Source organism: Salmo salar, chromosome ssa25 (genome assembly GCF_905237065.1).
Source record: "Salmo salar chromosome ssa25, Ssal_v3.1, whole genome shotgun sequence".
Lineage (NCBI taxonomy): Eukaryota > Metazoa > Chordata > Actinopteri > Salmoniformes > Salmonidae > Salmo > Salmo salar.
In genome coordinates, this window is record NC_059466.1 from 42905750 (window position 1) to 42927203 (window position 21454).

General features: G+C 42.1%; 1 protein-coding gene across 1 annotated transcript in view; it reads left to right on the forward strand.

The window, feature by feature from the left end:
- Window positions 1-3268: 3268 nt before the first annotated feature.
- LOC106586823 (anion exchange protein 3) overlaps window positions 3269-21454 on the forward strand; it is a 95332-nt gene continuing 77146 nt past the window's right edge. Inside the window, exon 1 of the mRNA XM_014174517.2 lies at window positions 3269-3359. The gene's annotated coding sequence lies outside the window, so the exon portion shown is untranslated. The remainder of the gene's footprint in view (window positions 3360-21454) is intronic.

A 21454-nucleotide genomic window follows, 5' to 3' on the forward strand; every position in this document is an offset into this window, starting at 1 on the left:
GAACGGAAGAGGTATAATCAGATCATGTCCAATAAGAATGATTGTTTGTGTTGTGCATTTTTTTAAATTCTCCATGTTATGTCCTAGCCTAGTGAACATTACCCATGTAGCCTACTATATGAAGGGTCAGGGCACCAGTGTGACATGTGGGTCAATGACCTCACTGGGACAGAGGTACTGTCCTTGTCTGTCATGGTTTCACATCTCATGTAATATCATATTTATTGCACTTGCATTTTACAGTCATTTCATTTCACGCTGTTACCTGTCTTGTTGTTGTATGAAGTATTGTATGAAGTGTATGTTATATGAATGTGGTGCACTAACTGAGATCAACATTGTTGTACTGTGTTATAATAACCCAGTCAGCACCACCTCTCAATTTCCTCGTACATGCCCTCACTTAATTCTATCACACTTGCCTCTCCCATTCTCTTTTTTGATGTAAAGTCTCTTTCAAGTCCTCTAAGTGTTATACAGTTGTCTACTCTGCTCATGTTGTCAATGTTGCTCTAACTGAAATCAAATTATGTGCCAACTCCTTTATGGTTAGGGATTCAACTGGAGTTAGCGTTTCAACTGGAGTTAGGGTTAGGGTTTCAACTGGAGTTAGGGTTTCAACTGGAGTCAGGGTTAGGGTTTCAACTGGAGTTAGGGTTTCTACTGGAGTTAGGGTTAGGGTTTCAACTGGAGTTAGGGTTTCTACTGGAGTTAGGGTTTCTACTGGAGTTAGGGTTTCAACTGGAGTTAGGGTTTCAACTGGAGTTAGGGTTAGGGTTTCAACTGGAGTTAGGGTTTCAACTGGAGTTAGGGTTTCAACTGGAGTTAGGGTTTCAACTGGAGTTAGGGTTAGGGTTTCAACTGGAGTTAGGGTTTCAACTGGAGTTAGGGTTTCTACTGGAGTTAGGGTTTCTACTGGAGTTAGGGTTTCTACTGGAGTTAGGGTTTCAACTGGAGTTAGGGTTTCAACTGGAGTTAGGGTTTCAACTGGAGTTAGGGTTTCTACTGGAGTTAGGGTTTCTACTGGAGTTAGGGTTTCTACTGGAGTTAGGGTTTCAACTGGAGTTAGGGTTTCAACTGGAGTTAGGGTTAGGGTTTCAACTGGAGTTAGGGTTAGAGTTTCAACTGGAGTTAGGGTTTCAACTGGAGTTAGGGTTAGGGTTTCAACTGGAGTTAGGGTTTCAACTGGAGTCAGGGTTAGGGTTTCAACTGGAGTTAGGGTTTCTACTGGAGTTAGGGTTTCTACTGGAGTTAGGGTTTCAACTGGAGTTAGGGTTAGGGTTTCAACTGGAGTTAGGGTTAGAGTTTCAACTGGAGTTAGGGTTTCAACTGGAGTTAGGGTTAGGGTTTCAACTGGAGTTAGGGTTTCAACTGGAGTTAGGGTTAGGGTTTCAACTGGAGTTAGGGTTTCAACTGGAGTTAGGGTTAGGGTTTCAACTGGAGTTAGGGTTTCAACTGGAGTTAGGGTTTCAACTGGAGTTAGGGTTAGGGTTTCAACTGGAGTTAGGGTTTCAACTGGAGTTAGGGTTTCTACTGGAGTTAGGGTTTCAACTGGAGTTACGGTTTCAACTGGAGTTAGGGTTAGGGTTTCAACTGGAGTTAGGGTTAGGGTTTCAACTGGAGTTAGGGTTTCAACTGGAGTTACGGTTTCAACTGGAGTTAGGGTTAGGGTTTCAACTGGAGTTAGGGTTTCAACTGGAGTTACGGTTTCAACTGGAGTTAGGGTTAGGGTTTCAACTGGAGTTAGGGTTTCAACTGGAGTTAGGGTTTCTACTGGAGTTAGGGTTTCAACTGGAGTTAGGGTTAGGGTTTCAACTGGAGTTAGGGTTAGAGTTTCAACTGGAGTTAGGGTTTCAACTGGAGTTAGGGTTAGGGTTTCAACTGGAGTTAGGGTTTCAACTGGAGTTAGGGTTAGGGTTTCAACTGGAGTTAGGGTTTCAACTGGAGTTAGGGTTAGAGTTTCAACGAGTTAGGGTTTCAACTGGAGTTAGGGTTAGGGTTTCAACTGGAGTTAGGGTTTCAACTGGAGTTAGGGTTAGGGTTTCAACTAGAGTTAGGGTTTCAACTGGAGTTAGGCTTAGGGTTTCAACTGGAGTTAGGGTTAGGGTTTCAACTGGAGTTAGGGTTTCAACTGGAGTTAGGGTTTCAACTGGAGTTAGGGTTAGGGTTTCAACTGGAGTTAGGGTTAGGGTTTCAACTGGAGTTAGGGTTAGGGTTTCAACTGGAGTTAGGGTTTCAACTGGAGTTACGGTTTCAACTGGAGTTAGGGTTAGGGTTTCAACTGGAGTTAGGGTTAGGGTTTCAACTGGAGTTAGGGTTTCAACTGGAGTTACGGTTTCAACTGGAGTTAGGGTTAGGGTTTCAACTGGAGTTAGGGTTTCAACTGGAGTTACGGTTTCAACTGGAGTTAGGGTTAGGGTTAGGGTTTCAACTGGAGTTAGGGTTTCAACTGGAGTTAGGGTTTCAACTGGAGTTAAGGTTTCAACAGGAGTTAGGGTTAGGGTTTCAACTGGAGTTAGGGTTTCAACTGGAGTTACGGTTTCAACTGGAGTTAGGGTTTCAACTGGAGTTAGGGTTTCAACCGGAGTTAGGGTTTCAACCGGAGTTAGGGTTTCAACTGGAGTTAGGGTTTCAACCGGAGTTAGGGTTAAGTAAGGGGACTGAGGTCTCTTACCCACAAGTGGGACAGGGTGCACGGGCACATAGGTTTGATAAACTTCTAGTTAAGAAATAACACTTCTACAGGCTGTTAAGACTGTATGTGCGGGGTCCCACAGCAAAGTCCAAACTACCGGAATCAACAAAAAGTGCTCTGTAGTGTTTGTAAAGGGTCACAGGTGGGTCCAAATGTTCAGGAGCTGTGGCTATAAAGGCAAATATAAGGCCTTGTTATTGGGAGAAGAGACCACCACAGGATCGAAACCTCTAAATATGTATACCCTTAAATAAATATAAAATGATACTAAGTCAATATTGTAAATCACTAAGTTATAATTGCTTACATTGGCAAATCAAGAGTTATGGTTAGGGTTGCAGCTGGAGTTATGGTTGGGTTGTGTGTGTGTGTGTGTCTGTGTGTCTGTGTGTCTGTGTGTGTGTTTCAGTTGACCTATTACCAAGCTAAACAAGGTTCCCTCACCACCTACCTCTCACTTCTCTCTCTTGCCTACACAGGTTATGCCACCCCACAGGCTTCCTGGAACCCCCACTGTGAAAGAGAAGGGCTGATCCCCAGTCCCCAAGCTCCAGCTACTGTCGCCCCCCCCCAACCACACCTAGCCCCCCCACTCCCAGACCCCAGCCCCATGGCTGCAGGAGGCCATGGCCCTGCCAAGGATGTGTTGATCAACCTGCATCAGGTAAGATTGATTTGATTATGTTGATTTTCCTTCAAGAGGAAATTCCTTCCGCAGCTCTCAATAGAAGGAGTAAACATCCCTAATACGTGAAATATAGATACGAGTCAACTGGGAACTCAACAGGGAAACAGGCAGATGAGCTCACAGGTCAGATTTCCAACACAAACATAGCACATACACCAAGCAGGGATGCAAACTAGTTGCTTTTTTGGCAACATGACATATCCCTCTAAACACAGCACTAGTTTGTGTACTGAACAAGTTCTTACTTATCAGTCACGATTTCAATTGTTGCTTTTTTGTCTGAAGTCCAGCTTACCATTAAAAAAAAGGCAACAGAATTCAGGTTGTGAAGTAGAATGACTTGAATATTCCTGATTAGACTGGGTTGCTACGGCGTCTCCTAAGCAACCACCAGTAGCGCAGTTTCATGCCAAGCCATGTGAGATGCACTATGACATTTGCGACTACTCACTGAGGAGAAAGTGTGTGTGTGTGTGTAAGGATAGATATACTGTAGGTATGCTGGCACTGCTGAATGTCTCTGTGGGATTTTGTCCTGAAAGGCCAGTGGTAAATAGACATCAATGCCATGCATACAGTGAGCTACTGTATCAAGGATTTCCTTTAGCTTGCAAGTTCTTTCATCTCCCAACGTTTGTGACATTTCTACATGAAAGGAAAGCAGAACAAAATGACCTGTCAATGATTGACCTGATGTTTCCATTTCCTTTGAATGGAATGTAAACAAGATAATGAAGGCTGTATTTCGGCTTTGAGTATGAGGAACATTCAGTAGAATATAGGCTAGTCAGTCAACTGTAGTTGCTCCCAAGCTATTTCTAAATTAATCTTTTGTGACTGCAGCAAAATGTCAAAGTGAAGAAAAAAAACTGGCTAATGACTGGTTTGTAATACGTAGCGGGGGTTTACAACTATGTCATACTGCTGAGAGAGAGAGAGAGAGACAGACACACAGGACAGAGAGAGAGAGAGGACAGAGAGGCTGAGAGAGAGTGATAGAGAGAGAGAGAGAGAGAGTGATTGTCACGGCTGACGAAAGGATCGGACCAAAGTGCAGCGTGGTTGTAGTTCCACATTTTTTTAAATCCGTGAAACTTTGCAAAACATAAATAACTGAATTTACAAAACAACAAACCGTGACGCTGAGAGAAACAAACACTACTCAAAATATAATCACCCACAAAACCCAGGAAGAAAAAACCCTACTTAAATATGATCTCCAATCAGAGGTAATGAGGACCAGCTGCCTCCAATTGGAGATCAACTCCAAAAAACCCAACATAGAAATAGAAAAACTAGAACTTAAACATAGAAATAGAAAAAATAGAAAAACACAAAACACCCCCTGTCACGCCCTGACCTACTCTACCATAGAAAATCACATCTTACTATGGTCAGGACGTGACAGTGATAGATAGAGAGAGTGATAGATATAGAGAGTGATAGAGAGAGGGCAGGACAGTGATCCAGCTTTTAAAGAAAGGGTAAAGAGGGAAAAAAACTTTCAACTTCTCTGCCTGAAGTTTCCCCCTCTTTATCTCCCAACACTCCAGCACCCTGGTAGGGTCCTTAGCTTCGTGATGAGCTTTGAGGGAACTATGGTGTTGAACGCTGAGCTGTAACCAATGAATAGTGTTCTCACATAGGTGTTCCTTTTGTCCAGGTGTGAAAGGGCAGTGTGGAGTGCAATAGAGATTGCATCATCTGTGAATCTGTTGGTGAGGTATGCAAATTGGAGTGGGTCTAGGGTTTCTGGGATAATGATGTTGATGTGAGCCATGACCAGCCTTTCAAAGGTTTTTATGGCCACAGATGTGAGTGCTACAGGTCAGTAGTCATTTAGGCAGGTTACCTTAGTGTTCTTGGGCACAGGGACTATGGTGGTCTGCTTGAAACATGTTGGTATTACAGACTCAGACTGGGAGAGGTTGGAAATGACAGTGAAGACACTTGCCAGTTGGTCAGCGCATGTTCGGAGTACACATCCTGGTAATCCATCTGGCCCTGCTGCCTTGTGAATGTTGACCTGTTTAAAGGTCTTACTCATATTGGCTACGTGATCACACAGTCGTCCGGAACTATTTAGCTCATCTGGTAGGCTCGTGTCATTGGGCAGCTCTCGGCTGTGCTTTCCTTTGTAGTCTGTAGTAGTTTGCAGGCCCTGCTACATCCAACGAGCATCGGAGCCGGCGTAGTACGATTCGGTCTTAGTTCTGTATTGACGCTTTGCCTGTTTGATGGTTCATCGGAGGGCATAGCAGGATTTCTTATAAGCTTCCAGGTTAGAGTCCCGCTCCTTGAACGCGTCAGCTCTACCCTTTAGCTCAGTGCGAATGTTGCTTGTAATCCATGGCTTCTGGTTGGGGTATGTACGTACAGTCACTGTGGGGACGACGTCCTCGATGCACTTATTGATAAAGCCCGTGACTGATGTGGTGTACTCCTCAATGCCATTGGGAGAATCCCAGAACATGTTCCAGTCTGTGCTAGCAAAACAGTCCTGTAGTTTAGCATCTGCTTTATCTGACCACTTTTTTATAGACCGAGTCACTGGTGCTTCCTGGTTACATTTTTGCGTGTAAGCAGGAATCAGGAGGATAGAATTATGGTCAGATTTGCCAAATGGAGGGCGAGGGAGAGCTTTGTAGACGTCTCAGTGTGTGGAGTAAAGGTGGTCTAGAGTTTTTTTTACTCTGGTTGCACATATGACATGCTGATCGGAATTAGGTCAAACTGATTTAAGTTTCCCTGCATTAAAGTCCCCAGCCACTAGGAGCGCTGCCTCTGGATGAGCATTTCCCTGTTTGCTTATGGTTGTATACAGCTCATTGAGTGCAGTTTTAATGCCAGCATCGGTCTGTGGTGGTATGTAGACAGCTACGAAAAATACAGATAAAAACTCTCTAGGTAGATAGTGTGGAACACAGCTTATCATGAGATACTCTACCTCAGGCGAGCAACACCTTGAGACTTCCTTAGATATTGTGCACCAGCTGTTGTGCACATAAATGCATAGGCCCCCGCCCTGTGTCTTACCAGAGGCTGCTGTTATGTCCTGCCGATAGTGTATAACCCGCCAGCTGTGTGTTCTTAATGTCGTCGTTCAGCCATGATTCTGTGGAACATAAGATATTACAGTTTTAAATGTCCTGTTGGTAGGATAAACGTGCTTTCAGTTCCTCCCATTTATTTTCCAGCGATTGAACGTTAGCTAGCAGGACGGAAAGCAAGGGCAGATTAGCCACTCTTGGCCTGATCCTCACAAGGCACCCTGATCTCTTTCTGCGAAATCTCAGTTTTCTTCTCCAGCGAACAACGTGGATCTGGGCCTGTCTGTATTATATCCCTCCCGTCCAACTCATTGAAGAAGAACTCTTTGTTCAGTTTGAGGTGAGCAATCGCGGTTCTGATTGCCAGAAGCTCTTTTCGGTCACAAGTGATGGTAGCAGCAACATTATGTAGAAAACAAGTTACGAACAATGCGAAAACATTTTTTGCGTGGTTGTTTAAGAGCCAATAAGATGTCTGCCTTCCCCTCCGGCGCCATCACTTGTGGTACCCCAATGGAGCGTGTGACAATTGTGACGTTGAGCATCGCAGAACATCATTGTCACAGATAAAATACAATCTTAAAGGTGCTGCATGGTCAATCCGACGTCTCCATTTGCAGTGCAGCATTTACGGTGATACGGCCTCTGCAGATGTCAGGGTTGCATTCATAGTTGCATTCAGAGTTGTTGAACTGAGTTGTTTGTCAAGGAAGTGAGTTTGTGTTTATACAGGACCTCCCGCCATCAAACAATCATGTCAATGCGGAGCTGTACGGAGCCCTCCACATTGTTACCATATTTCGGAGGTGCACGATGATCAGGTACGGAGTTCAATTTGGCCTCCGCGTGCCTCCAGAGGCTCCGCAATTGCGCCACAGAGCCTCTGACAACATTTCCGGATCAAATATGAATTGGCTTTTAAACAGTACATAATTGTACGCAAAGAAACATGATTCAAACATGTAAAAACATTTATAATTTATGCATTAAATTGTCCACCAGCACTCATTTTCAATGTCTCCAATTGCTCTCTCTCAAGTCTTGGCACCTTTGGGTTTTCAGGCTGATGGGGGGCAGGCTTAAAGCTTTTCTAAGCCTAACAGAATAAATGTATTTTTTCACTCTTTATGTGATGCGCAATGCAGAGACCGCCAGAAGAAGAATTAGAATTTAATTACCACAGTGAATTATTGTAATGATTGTTTGTGTCAGTTAATCCCCATAAGGGATGGATTGCCTATTGGCAATTAGACACGAAAATAAAATGTCATTCATTTCTCATTCATTCATTCATCGTATCAACATAAGTTTCCACCTAAAACAATGACATCAGCTCTGTCCCAATTAATCTCTGCTCAACTCTTCACTTCCCCTAAACCCATCCTCCTTAAAATCCATTGGAGGAGGTCTGAGGCGAGGAATCTTGTGTCGTCTCCTCCAATGGGGTTTTAGAAGGAGGCACGATGGTCAGTCCTTCCATCCATAGCTCTGTCTATGAATTTGAAAGTGGTTACATTTCTCCAGCACATCACTTATCTTTTTACCGAAACGGGCGGGGATGTCTTGACCACCCTCTGTCTATTCTCCAGACAGTGGTAGAGTGAATATCTCCAGATTCTTGCAGTGGGGCATCAGCATGGTCTATAGAGAGGGCAGAACAATACAAGAGATGGAATTAGATTTAGTATGGCGACAAAGTCCCAATTTAAAATCCTTGTACAATCCATAGACATTGGTAAAAAGGTAAACAAAAGTAGAGCACTGGCGTTTGAGGAAGGTGGAGCGATACACGTGCTGAGTTGTGTAAGGCAGTGGTTCCCAAACTTTTTATAGTCCCGTACCCCTTCAAACATTTCACCTCCAGTTGCGTACCCCCTCTAGCACCAGGGTCAGCGCACTTTCAAATGTTGTTTTTTCCCAACATTGTTGGCACACTACACAATACATTTATTAAACATAAGAATGAGTGTGAGTTTTTGTCACAACCCGGCTCGTGGGAAGTGACAAAGAGCTCTTATAGAACCAGTGCACAAATAATAATATAATAATAATCAATCATTTTGCTCTTTATTTAGCCATCTTACATATGAAACCTTATTTGTTAATCAAAAATTGTGAATAACTCACCACAGGTTAATGAGAAGGGTGTGCTTGAAAGGATGCACATATCTGCAATGCTGGGTTGTATTCTAGAGAGTCTCAGTCTTAAATCATTTTCCACACACAGTCTGTGCCTGTATTTAGTTTTCATGCTCGTGAGGGCAGAGAATCCACTCTCATATAGGTACGTGGTTGCAAAGGGCATCAGTGTTTTAACAGCGTGAAATGCCAAGACAGGAAATCTGGCAGTGGCTTCTGATTAAATTACATTTTCACAGAACCACTTGTTGCAATTTCGATGAGGCTCTCTTGTTCAGATATCGGTAAGTGGACTGGAGGCAGGGCATGAAAGGGATAACGAATCCAGTTGTTTGTGTCGTCCGTGTTGGGAAAACCTGCGTAATTGTGCACCCTGCTCACTCAGGTGTTTCACTATATCACATTTGACATTGTCCATAAACTTGAGTTCATTTGCACAAAAAATCATACAATGATGGAAAGACCTATGTGTCATCCTTGTTGATGCAGACAGAGAAGAGCTCCAACTTCTTAATCATAGCCTAATTTTGTCCCGCACATTGGATATAGTTGCAGAGGGTCTCTGTAATCCTAGATTCAGATCATTCAGGCGAGAAAAAACATCACCCAGATAGGCCAGTCGTGTGAGAAACTCGTCATCATGCAAGCGGTCAGACAAGTGAAAATTATGGTCAGTAAAGAAAGCTTGTCTCTCAATTAAAAAAATAAGTGTCAACACTTTTCCCCTTGATAACCAGCGCACTTCTGTATGTTGTAAAAGCTTTACATGGTCGCTGCCCATATCATTGCATAATGCAGAAAATACACGAGAGTTCAGGGCCCTTGCTTCAACAAAGTTAACCATTTTCACTGTAGTGTCCAAATGTCTTTCAAGCTGTCAGGCATTCCCTTGGCAGTAAGAGCCTCTCGGTGGATGCTGCAGGGTACCCAATTGGCGTCGGGAGCAACTGCTTGCACTCGCGTTACCACTCCACTATGTCTCCCTGTCATGGCTTTTGCTTGTTATTTTGCTGAACACTACATGGTTTAATTTTATTTTTGGCAGTGAAACGAGGCTACTCAGGCGAGAAAAAAACTTCATCCAAATGTATAGCCCCGTTGGAAAATCAAAATGGACTGTTTGAAAATGTGAATCACATTTTTATTTGGTGTACCCTGACGGCATTGCGCGTACCCCTGGTTGAGTATAGCCAGTGTTAGGCATAAGATTGCTGACTCACTAAACCTGCCGTCCTCTGCCTCGTTGGTGTAGTGGTCCAGGGCGATGAAGTAGAAGCCTGACTCCACCTGGTCAAACTGGTTCTCTACACACACTGACCTGCCTTCTGAGAACAACTGGAGTGAGAGAGGGAGGAAAACAAGATGTCACAGACAGAGTTCAATTGGAGTTGAAATGTTTTAACATCTTAACGTTGCATTCAATTTATCAGTCAATTTTAAGACTGCTGTGGCTGTATCTAAAGAGGAACCAATTGAGATAATAATTTAGCCAAATAATCAATAACATGCAATGTGGGACTGGACTGAGCCCAGCTGTACAATTCAACGGTACAGAATGACGCTGATGCTCAGATTTTTCACTTTAAAATGTACTGTATGTCAAACAAAAACCAATGATTTCCAAGTGGAAAAACCATACAACTCTATGCACAAGGACTACTTTCAACAATTTGCAATCATTGGTTTGTTTGACATACATACAGTCTCAAGATCACTCACTCTGTTATCGTGGAATTACCCGGAATTACCAATCCACACAATTTGTCAGTCAGCATGGCTCAGTATTGTTTTTTTTTTGTTGGTCTGCTGTCATTTCATGTCCAACCCACCCGGGGAGAGCTATCCTCCTATAGGTTCACTTCATCCCTTGTCTACACTACTCATATTGTTTAGCAATGACAATCACATACGTTCAGTATAGAACCATCCTCTGAATAGAATCATATTTTCTAACCAAGCAGCTGGTCATCATCCTCTCTACGTGACAAATGTCCTATGGCACAATGCCTTCATACAGCGTCCAAGAAATTAGAGGAACTCTTGGTACCACTAATGATTAAGTTAGGGGGATGATTGGTGGATGTCATGGTTACATGCAGGAAGTCCCCAGAGTGCTGTGCATAGAGAAGAGCCAAGGTAACCTACTTGGACTGTATCTCCTGTCTCTGTCAGCTGAGCAGAGAACAACTACACTACCACATATTAGTGCCTGTGGACCTGCATGGAAAGAGGGATGGAGAGAGAGAAATGGTTTGAAGTCATTCTTATTTATTGGAACTATACAAAAACTATGTAAAAGTTATCAAACGTTAGCTAGTTAGCTTCCTAGATAGCTGATGTTAACTTAGCTTGCCTCATCAATAGCCTTCTTTAATAACAGAATACCAAACAACTACTTGAATTTTAATATTGCAATCATAGTTGATTAGCTTGCTAGTTTGTTCGTTTTTCAGTAGAGAAACTAGCTAACCATCGAACTTACCTCTTCATTGTCAGCCATCTTTCACACTCTCCTTTCACCTCTATGGTTAAAAGTCTGGTTAGAGAGCAGTCAAGCCGGGATTGGTCCAAAAACCTGATCAATTGCGTTTCAGTAGTCTGCTACAGGCTATGTTCATTGGCTAGAATTTGCCCCTATTATAAAATTATAGTAAGCATTTGTGAGAGGAAAATTGATTTTTGAAAATTGGTGTGAGAGGGAGAGGAAACATCCATGTGGCGATGCGGCGTATTTGTGAGAGTGCAGTCATTTCTGAGTCAGGCGAACAAAAATGTCTGTTCTCAAAATAATTTACTGTGTGCGGAAATGCAGTTGTGCTTGCTCAAAGTCACTCTGGCAAGCTCTGAAGTTTAATTTGTGCCCACCACTCAGCTAGGTTTCCATCCAATGTATATATATGTATATATATGTATATGTGTATATATATATATATATATATATATATATATATATATATATATGTATATGTGTATATATATATATATATATGTATATATATATGTATATATATATATATATATATATATATATATATATATATATATATATATATATATATATATACTGCTCAAAAAATAAAGGGAACACTTAAACAACACAATGTAACTCCATGTCAACAGTCCACTTAGGAAGCAACACTGATTGACAATAAATTTCACATGCTGTTGTGCAAATGGAATAGACAACAGGTGGAAATTATAGGCAATTAGCAAGACACCCCCAATAAAGGAGTGGTTCTGCAGGTGGGGACCACTTCTCAGTTCCTATGCTTCCTGGCTGATGTTTTGGTCACTTTTGAATGCTGGCGGTGCTTTCACTCTAGTGGTAGCATGAGACGGAGTCTACAACCCACACAAGTGGCTCAGGTAGTGCAGCTCATCCAGGATGGCACATCAATGCGAGCTGTGGCAAGAAGGTTTGCTGTGTCTGTCAGCGTAGTGTCCAGAGCATGGAGGCGCTACCAGGAGACAGGCCAGTACATCAGGAGACGTGGAGGAGGCCGTAGGAGGGCAACAACCCAGCAGCAGGACCGCTACCTCCGCCTTTGTGCAAGGAGGAGCACTGCCAGAGCCCTGCAAAATGACCTCCAGCAGGCCACAAATGTGCATGTGTCTGCTCAAACGGTCAGAAACAGACTCCATGAGGGTGGTATGAGGGCCCGACGTACACAGGTGGGGGTTGTGCTTACAGCCCAACACCGTACAGGACGTTTGGCATTTGCCAGAGAACACCAAGATTGGCAAATTCGCCACTGACGCCCTGTGCTCTTCACAGATGAAAGCAGGTTCACACTGAGCACGTGACAGACGTGACAGAGTCTGGAGACACCGTGGAGAACGTTCTGCTGCCTGCAACATCCTCCAGCATGACCGGTTTGGCGGTGGGTCAGTCATGGTGTGGGGTGGCATTTCTTTGGGGGGCCGCACAGCCCTCCATGTGCTCGCCAGAGGTAGCCTGACTGCCATTAGGTACCGAGATGAGATCCTCAGACCCCTTGTGAGATGATATGCTGGTGCGGTTGGCCCTGGGTTCCTCAAAATGCAAGACAATGCTAGACCTCATGTGGCTGGAGTGTGTCAGCAGTTCCTGCAAGAGGAAGGCATTGATGCTATGGACTGGCCCGCCCGTTCCCCAGACCTGAATCCAATTGAGCACATCTGGTACATCATGTCTCGCTCCATCCACCAACGTCACGTTGCACCACAGACTGTCCAGGAGTTGGCGGATGCTTTAGTCCAGGTCTGGGAGGAGATCCCTCAGGAGACCATCTGCCACCTCATCAGGAGCATGCCCAGGCGTTGTAGGGAGGTCATACAGGCACGTGGAGGCCACACACACTACTGAGCCTCATTTTGACTTGTTTTAATGACATTACATCAAAGTTGGATCAGCCTGTAGTGTGTTTTTCCACTTTAATTTTGAGTGTGACTCCAAATCCAGACCTCCATGGGTTGATAAATTGGATTTCCATTGATTATTTTTGTGTGATTTTGTTGTCAGCACATTCAACTATGTAAAGAAAAAAGTGTTTAATAAGATTATTTCTTTCATTCAGATCTAGGATGTGTTGTTTAAGTGTTCCCTTTATTTTTTTGAGCAGTATATATATGGGGTCTCTGCAGTCTCAGATAATTCCTCAATATGTTTAGAACTGTAACTACTGAACCTCTCAGCTGCAAACTTCTGAGCAGTCCACACATGATCTATCTCTCTCCAGCACGCGCGTGCGAGCACACACACACACACACACACACACACACACACACACACACACACACACACACACACACACACACACACACACACACACACACTGCAGTGTCTTTGTTAACAGAGACACACCCATCACAATTCAGTGGAGCCCATATGCTGAAAGAGCTGTTGGACAGTATGTATGGAGGATTGTTCCCTTTCTGTTTCCTTTCCTTTCTGTCCCCACCTGTTTTAAGGAGACCACCATCATCCCAGTGCCCATGATAAACAAGGTGACATGCCCAAATGACTATCGTCCTGTCGTGATCACGGGTCCTCTCCAAATACTACTGCAGCACCATCGAGAGCATCTTGACCGATTCCATCACGGCCTGTTATGGTAATTGCTCCGTCCATGCCCGCAAGACAGCCCACTACATCACTGCTACCGTGCTCCCACCTATCCAGGACATTTACTCGAAACGGTGCCTGAGGAAGGCATGCTGCATCATCATCAAGAACGCCATACACACCAGTCATGAGCTGTTCTCTCCCTTACAGTCGAGCAGATGCTATCGGAGCATGAGGTCTGATACCAACAGGCTCAGAGACTGGCTTCTATCTACAAGCCATCAGAGGGCTGAACGCTTGAACTGGACTGACCACCTGCTCTGATTCTCCACACCTTAGCACACATGCATTCACTCATGCACACACCCACATCCACACAAACACACACACATACTGTACATTAATGCTACACACACATCACAACTGTTGCTACCAGACTTTTTGTAGTGCACAATTGAATCACTTAATCATCTGCTGAGCGCAAACTTGAATGTTGTGAAAATGATGTGCAACTTCCTGGATGGCTCGGTATCGTCTGCCACGAAGCGAGCATAGAATGTGTTAAGTTCGTCTGGGAGGGAGGCTTCGGTGGGCACCGCACAGCTGGATTTGCATTTGTAGTCTGTGATTGTCTGTAGTCCTTGGCACATGCGACGCAAGTCTGAGTTGTGGAACATCAATTCAAGTTTGAGTCTTTGATCACTTTGAGTCAAAATGCAAGGTGAGATCTACCACTCAGATTTTTTTAATACATTACTTAAAAAACGTAAGCCTATGCAACATTAACCAATTAAAAACAGTACTGTAGCAATGAGGTTTGTGCAGTAAGATTCAATATAGGCCCAATGCATTATCACCGCATATTGTCTTTGCTTGAATTGCTCTGGCAATGAATTGTTCAGGAAATGTTTTACATTTATATTTCAAATGATGAGGTAGGCTATATGATCACACTGGTAGATCCATTGTTGTATTACTTGCGAAGCACATCTGAGTGAGCTTACATTTTAAGTAATTTGCTATTTACTTGTATTTTATTGGGCTAATGGTGCCTGCATCTGATGGTCAGTCTCAGCAGAGGGAGAGAGCAGCAGACTGAGGGTCCACCTCTTAACGCCCCTCCGCTCTCCCTTTCCTCCACTGACACTGACCAATAAGGGACACAGTCTTCCAGACGATGGCGAGTCGCATCGCATTATTTCTGCCTCAACCACAAATTCATGTTGTTACTCCTATGAACAGCGAAAGTGAAATATTCCTCGATATTAAAAAAGAGCCACTAATAATAACAACAACAATGCATGCCTATATACACACTTTCCTATTCATTCATTACTGCTGCAGTGCTAGTTGTAGCGCTGAGTGGAAATAGGAAGAATGCGCATTTTATGTCTTATAAAAGTGTTGAATGCAAAGTGTTGACAGTGCTGACTTAAACATGAACTCACTCATAAAAACACCATCTCTTTGCTGTATTCGTTGACAGTCTCTCTATAGTCATGGTTTTAAACGTTTTGAAATCTCACAGTATCTCTTTGCTGTATTCGTTGACAGTCTCTCTCTAGTCATGGTTTTAAACGTTTTGAAATTTCACAGTATCAACTTTGCTGTAGCTTTTCTTTTATGCTTGCTATGTTACTGAAGACAGGGTCATCTCAGCCATCCGATTGGCCAGTGGTAGGCCTATAGTGCACTTGATTTGCTCTCTGGGCCCACTGGTTTGTACCTTCAGACACATGAAATGAAACAGTTTGCCTACCCGGCACGCAGGGCAGCTGAATTGTGTGTAATTACTGCCAACGGCCTGAAATATAAATTAAAATTAAAAATAGGAACTTTATTTTTGTTGTTTTTACAGAACTGTTTGGCGATCGACTAGGAATGCCTTGGAGGTCTAAGACCGATTTGGTAACCACTGCTCTAGAAAGTTGAGTGAAGTTCAATCTCATGCTTCTCTCTGTGGGCTGATATTTCTGCGTGGCTGCAGTCTCGGGCTACTGCACACCGTGGGCATGTGCACAGCTTAGAGGGAACACTTCCTGCTAGTAAATATTTTGTTGGACGATGTATGCCATGCGTATCCCATACATACGACTAATTCAACTTGAAACTATTGAAAAATGGGTGCCCCGAATTGTGGGCCGCAATCACACTATTGTTTCCACCATGTTTGGAAGCAATGGGCCCATGACAACAAAAACATCAACAACACAGTAGGCTAATATGTCCTTCATTTTTTTGTTTTGTTCCGGTACAATTTTTTTGTAATCTAGTTTTCCATATTTCCAAGTCATATTTTTTAAGATCAAGGGGAAATTAATTAATTGTAATGACTGGCAATCTTACTTAGTTTTTTAATGTAAAGATATAGCCTTGTATTATTATCTGTAATTCATGTCGTTCAGTTGGTGATATTTTTTGTCTACGCATCTTAAGGGGGAAAGTAATCTAAAAGTAAGTAGTTAATCCAAAAGCAGTGTTGGGGAAGATACTCTGAACAGATAGTTTACCAAGCTACCATTTACTTCACACTAAAAGAAGTTAGTGGTTTCTCCTTTAAAAGTTGCGAGCTTACACCGCGGGACTTCGAGGTACCCAGCGTCACAGCTTCATTGCTCCAGACCACCAAAAGGGGGAGTTAGAGCACTCATTATGCATTTGGGTCCCAAGGTTTTTATATGACCAATCATATCGAGTGGTTCCAATGAAGAATTTGACGTGAGCCACCCGTCCCTGGGTGAAGATGACTGACAAAATATTACGGTGGAACCAAATGTAAGTAGTTATGTCATAACGAGTCAAGCAAAAAAATATATATTCTGAGGAATATGTTAGTTAATGTAGAGACAAACGATTGTGTGTATTTTTTTGTCATAAATTTAATTTACCAAAATCCCTATTTAGCAAATTAGCTGACCAGCTAACATTAGCCAGCTAGCTAGCTAGTGTTTTGACATGAGAATGAATTTTGTAATTCGTGTTGTTTAATGTTTTAAGTACTCCTGATTAAACCAGGCTGTCGTCTTGTGAAACAGTGGATGGAAAGAATCTAGCTAGCTAAAGCATTTACTGCAAATTGAATGTACAATTGTGTAAGCTTGCCTTGCAATGCAGCTGAAGTAACATAGCTAGCTAACTATTTACTTGCTTATTGTGTAGTGGAGGATAAAAATACCTGTATGCCTATGGATGTGTAGCTAGCCACGGTATGTAGCCGATCTGTGTATGGACCCTAAAACGGTAGGTTCTGTACTGATATTCATACCAATCTATGAACCTCAGCTATCATAGTTGTTGTATCAACTTCAAGTCTGAATGGCATTAATGAAGCCTATGCACAGAGTAGAATATAATGACTTTGTGCCAAGGATGCAAGTCCTATATACATGAAGTTATTACCACGCATGAGATTCCCGCATTGTAGCCTGTACATTGAATATATTCGCTGATCATTTACTCTTCCTTGGCAAATAAAGTTGTGGTTCAGGTATGAATCTCTGAGACCTTCTTTTTCAGTCATGTCAAACTCCATTCTTTGAATGATGCTGTGTCTGCATGTATGTATTACAATTATACACTTCAACAGTGTTTACCACTCCTGCTCCTGGGACATCAATGATTACACATTGTAACTTTACATTAGACTAGAAACATGATTTAAGTAAAGGCTGATTTGTAATTCATATATACAGAAAAAAATATGCATATCTAACTCCCTTCATCTGCATTAATCTGAGGACACAGGATAGTATTTCAATGAGATACTTAATTTCAACCAGTGGAGAATGTAAAACACTTTATTGAAGGAAGTTCTTTATCCAGGTGTAATAAATACATAATACATGCATTATAATTAGGATAATTGTAATATTATATTATAATTACAAGTTCAATCTGTACTTCAATGCACATATGGTGTGCATTATAAAACGAGGAAGAAAGATGAGGTGGGGAGAGAGGTGTAGAAGACAGAAAGGGAAAGAGGTAAGAACAGAGGCAGACAGCATATGATTAATGAATTTCAGTGCTACCCTAATATTCTCTCAGTTCATCACAATTACATAGTGTCTCTAGCGGTGTCTCCTAACCAGCCTTGGGCTCCCAGTCGGCCCGAAGGTTATTTTAAGAGCTGGTGAAGTGGCGATAACGGGACTGGCTTCCTCTCTCACATCAAAACATACTTGCAGACGAGAGACAGATGGATAGAGAGTATGATTAAGCCTTGTTATTTTATTCTAACACAGTCAGTCATCATAATCATCAGGAGGTGAAATGCAAAACTGACCTTGGATCATTAACTCTGGGACTACTACATCACTATCTGTATTTCAATGTAAAGCATCTCTTTAATAATACTTACTGTTGACCTGACCAAGTGACCTCTCACCTATGATCATGCTGTGCCCTCTGTGTCAGCCAGTTCAGATGCGGGAGGGGTTCACCAACACAGCTGATATAACCTAGAGGATTTAGGGAGAAGGGGGAGGAAGTGAAGGAGAGAGACTGTTATTGTGTGTGTGTGTGTGTGTGTGTGTGTGTGTGTGTGTGGTCTCAGCAGGTGTCCACACTAATTGGCTATAGAGTACTTTATGCTGAAAAACAGACACGAGGACAAACAATAGAAGATCATGTCAATAGAAGATACTGTATGTGACGCAGACACCTATCGGAGTGTACCTGAAATATGTAAATATAGAGGGCTATGTGTCTCACCACTTGATTATTGCAAGGCTAACCAACAGGGAGATCATGACTTGGCAGCAACAGATAGTCCAGTGAAAATGGCTGTGTTTATGTGGTATAAATCTGAAAATTAGCAGCTGACATCTTAAGGGTTTTTTAATTACTGCATGCGAGACAGGTTCCATGTACAACAAGACGGGCAGAGAGGAAGAGAGAAAAATAACACGGAACAGTTTAATTACCTCTGGTTATGGACACTTTTACAAGCAATAAAGCTTCCACGGCCTGTTCCTCAGACAGTGAACATCTGGCAATATCTACATTTTCGACCCCTTGATCAGCTCACTTTCTGAAAGTAAAGAAAATAGCTTCTTTTTTGTAGATATGAAAACAATAACTGAGAAGATGACCGTTCAATCTAAAGCAACAGATGTCATTTTCAGGATACGTCAATACAGCACAAAAAGTTTAACACCAGACTGGTAGTGTGGTTGTTCATTAGGTGTCATTAAATATGATTATATATTGACTATGAAACAAATAGGACATGGCCTGCTTATGAGTTGCCATGAAAGAAAGTTAGATTAAGTCAACTGAAAATGGCGAGAACAGGCGTTCATAGATAAATGCTTTTGGTTAGCTTGAGAATAATAATTGCATGATTTATCATTCTATGGTATGTATGTAATATAGTATAATGTTATGAACTGACACTGTTTTGAACTGCCACTGAATCGTAGGAGCTAAATACTAGATATGTAAAAGTTGGACGGAAGAATGCCCAGTGCTGCTTACCTGAGATGCCATCATCACACAGTCCTTCTTTGTAGGTGTCCGCTATGACTTCCTTTGTGTCGGAAAAAGGTTGCTTTCAGAACAATTCATTTTGATTGAAAATAACAAGTTTTGCTCTCGACAAAAATACACAAATGTACCTCCATAACATAACAATTTGCCTGTGAATAACCACACCTTCATACAAACTTTCTACTGTATGCAGAATTCTTGATGCACAACCGAAAATGCTACCATATCCTGTCAGCATGACCACAAGCGAGCCATTCAGGCGCAGAATGATGACGCGTGGAAGAGGGAAAGGAACGAGATGGGAACAACAACAATTTGTTGCAAGTTGGGGAGGGGGGCTAATAGCTGAACAATAGACTATTCAACCTTTACTAAAGAATAGTCTAATAGCCGAGGTAGGAGTGAAAAAAAATAAAACTTTCACAGACCAGATTTGCCCTAACGACCAAGGGGTAGCTTGCTACTCAATGTAATAAAGTAATGACTTTTCAAATAAGTTACCTACATTATGTTGGCTGACAATTTGTTAGCTACGCTGTCCATACGAACCACATAGCATATCATTACAGCAGTATGTACCGGTATGTTAGCTAACTTACCAGCTCTGCTAGGGCGAGTAAAATGGTCAGAGTGGTCTCATTTGTGTCTGGTAGTTGCTAGCAAGCTAGCCAACGTTAGCTTGGGTGCTAGACTGCCATTGTAAGGCCAGAACGCTCAAATCAACCTGACTCCTCGTCCCGAACGTCCAGTGTGCGCTCCGAGCGCGAAACGGTCTGAATTTACAAACTGACAACGCTCTGAATTTTTCTGTTCCATCTTGGACACACCTATTCGTTGCAGGATTTGTCTTTATTTTTACTATTTTCTACATTGTAGAATAATAGTAAAGACATCACAACTATGAAATAACACCGGGCTCCCGCATTCTGTAGTACAGACATGGCCTGCTCCTGTTTATGTAAGGAATTAGGCACGTTCCCATGTTTACTACAGTATGTATTGTAGACTGCACAGTAGCCTAATAAACAAATAAAGACATTTTTGTTAATGAAATATTTTCTTTTTAACCTTTAATTTAACAAAGCAAGTCAGTTAAGAACAAATTCTTATTTACAATAACGGCCTAGGTACAGTGGGTTAACTGCCTTGTTCAGGGGCAGAACTACAGATTTTTACCTTGTCAGCTCGGGGATTCGATCTAGCAACCTTTCGGTTACTGGCCCAACACGCTAACCACAAGGCTACCTGCCGCCCCTTCACCCATATTTTATTTTTGCAAAAAAAGTAGTTTGGAGTTCCAGTAGTTAGCTACACCGCTACATGGTAAAACAGTGTGTAGTTCCAGTAGTTAGCTACACCGCTACATGGTAAAACAGTGTCTAGTTCCAGTAGTTAGCTACACCGCTACATGGTAAAACAGTGTGTAGTTCCAGTAGTTAGCTACACCGCTACATGGTAAAACAGTGTGTAGTGCCAGTAGTTAGCTACACCGCTACATGGTAAAACAGTGTGTAGTTCGAGTAGTTAGCTACATCGCTACATGGTAAAACAGTGTGTAGTTCCAGTTGTTAGCTACACCGCTGATATTTTGTGTGGACCCCAGGAAGAGTATCTGCTGCTTTTGCAACAGCTAATGGGGAGCCTAATAAAATACCACCTCAACTCATTCACCCCTGCTCACCCTATCCGACCTTTTAATAAAACAAATTTAGGTAACGATTTGCATCAGCCTTTTAAGTAAATCCAACAAGGAGGATCTTTTAAGTATAATATACTTCGCTTTTAGTGCATTACAAACTCAAATATATTAAGTGCAAACAACTAACAGGTTCTCAAATTCCTTTCATTCAACTTCATTTTATCTGGTTCAGAACAGTTTTTTTTTATTGACCTGCTTAAATCCTTCAAATCCCAGAACTAATGTTATAAGTTTGATATAAATCAAAGTTTTTTTGTTACCTGCGCCCGAATACAACAGGTGTAGACCTTACAGTGAAATGCTTACTGTAGTCAGTTACAGAACTAATATTGTAAGTTTAATTTGATGAATTTACTCAGTATCGTAATTGATATTCTATGGTTAATCTACAAATGTTTTTGCTCAGTTACCTATGGTACTCAGGTTAGTAAAATGTATTTAAATTGGGTTCCTACTAATTAAATATATACTCACAACTATACTTAAAAAACTGATGCAAATAGTTACCCCAGTATACTTGGGATAATTTACAAAAAAGTATTATTTTTATACAAGGGAATATTCAAAAATAAACAGTGTTCAACTTCAACACCTTTATTTTCAATAAAGGTTTTCTTCAAACTTCAATCTCAAATTTCCCCTTAAACCC